This window comes from Lagenorhynchus albirostris, chromosome 7, assembly GCF_949774975.1.
Source record: "Lagenorhynchus albirostris chromosome 7, mLagAlb1.1, whole genome shotgun sequence".
Classification (NCBI taxonomy): Eukaryota; Metazoa; Chordata; class Mammalia; order Artiodactyla; family Delphinidae; genus Lagenorhynchus; species Lagenorhynchus albirostris.
Window position 1 is genome coordinate 103,028,766 of NC_083101.1, and position 1,999 is coordinate 103,030,764.

Genomic DNA, 1,999 nt, shown 5'->3' on the forward strand with positions numbered 1-1,999 from the left:
GTAGTACAATAGATACATCAGACCTGCTGCCCTGAACACAGAAACCATACCTTCTTTTCAAATACTCATGGAACATTCCCCAAAAGGAACGATGTATTACGCTTCAAAGAAAACCTAAGAAAAATCTCCAAACTAAAAATAGTACAAAAACATACTCTGACCAGGGAAAAATTCTTAAATACCCAAATAAAGAAAGAAGGAATGAAATAAGCATCAAATGTAAGAAGTTAGGAAAAATGAGACATAACTAATAAGCATAGGGTTTCTTTTGGGGGCGACAAAAGTCCAAAATTAGACTGTAGTGATGGCTGCACAACTCTGAATATAACAAAAAACAGTGAACTGTGAACTTTAAATGGATTAACTGTGTAGTATGTGAATTATATCTCAAGCTGATAAAAAAGGATTTAAGAATCATACAATTAGGAAGAAGGAACTGGGTTTAAAAGAGCCAATAAAATAGATTAACCATTAGGTAATATAATCATGAGAAAATAAAGTCCAAATAACACAACATAAGAAATAAAGGTAACATCCTACAGAAACAGAGCTACCCGCTCCTGCAAAAAACAACCTCACTAGGTCTGGATGTTTCCTTAAGGGAAACAGAAAATTAATTTCAATTTTACCTACTTAAGAACATAGAAAAGGAAACTTTCTATGTTTCTTTAAAAAAAATGAGTATAAGATTATACTAAAACTCAAAAAAGTTTATGAAATGTTTAAGATCTTTTTAAAGAACACCTTTTAAAATTTTTAATAAAAATAGAATGAGGGATATGTCTGAATGGAAGACAACTTTGTATGTCAGTCATCCCCCCCAAATTCATCTGAAGAGTAATTAAACAGTCAAAGAAAAATTTTAAACAAACTTTCTCTAATAGTTATCTAATAGAGCTACTGTAGAGAAACCTGAAATGAACTCCCATTTTTGTGGGAATTTAGAATGTGATAAGGGTGCAATTTCAAATCAGGGTGGAAAGGACGACTTAAAAATTAATAAATACTGTTGGGTCAGTTGGGAAGAATTGAAATTAAGCAATTTACACATACAAGAATAAGTTTCAGATGGATTAGGGGTATAAATATAAAAATTACACCTGTAAGAAAATTAGGAAAAAATTATAGGGAGTAGATTCAAAATCAAGGTGTGAGGGTATTCCCAAGCCATATAAAAATAATAGATCTCATTGCCTGAAAATTTTAACTTCAGCAAAGTAAAACAGGTTAAAAGACAAATGAGAAAAATAGATGTCACACATAAACGAAACCAAGGAAACGATAAAGACATGGAGAGAGGAAGTAGGTGGAATGTTTAGGAACATAGTTTACTGTCACCCACGTAAACGAAACATGGCTTGCCATGTCAAGTCCCAGAAATGGGTTAAGTGATGGGATGTGGGTGATTATTTTCTTCTCTATGTTTTCCTGAAATTTTCCTTTTGTTTTTTTTTAACAATGATTGCGTGTTGTTTGTAATTAATTTTTTAAAAAATTGTTTAACAACGAAAAAGTCTGGCCTGCCTTACATTGTTCACTGGCGTGTCAGCGTTCCACCAGCTTTATTTCAGTTTTATGACGGGGAGGCACGGGGACTTTTGCTTACTTTGTGTCACCACGACATCTATTACAGACTGAGTCCTTACAGATATTAAAAAAGAAATGCTCACGTATTGGATAAATAACGTTGGTCCTGTAGGTGTGGGAGACCTGCGTGCCAGCACCTGAGGGCCTTGCACTTCCTCATTACACACGTCTCCCCATCCTCTACCCCACTTCCAGCCACATACCTCACTCCATCCGGCCGGTACAAATGACAGGCAGGAATTCATTCCTGGCGCGCGCGTCAGCGTGACTCCCGCGTCTCCACGTCTGTCGCTCGCCTGGGAACGCCCCCGCCCCGCCCCGTCGCTTGTTGTGTTGTCATCACGTGGCCGGGGCGGGTCCTGACGTCAGGGCCAGGGGAGGGACTGCGCAGGCGCAGAAAAGGGGGCGGGGG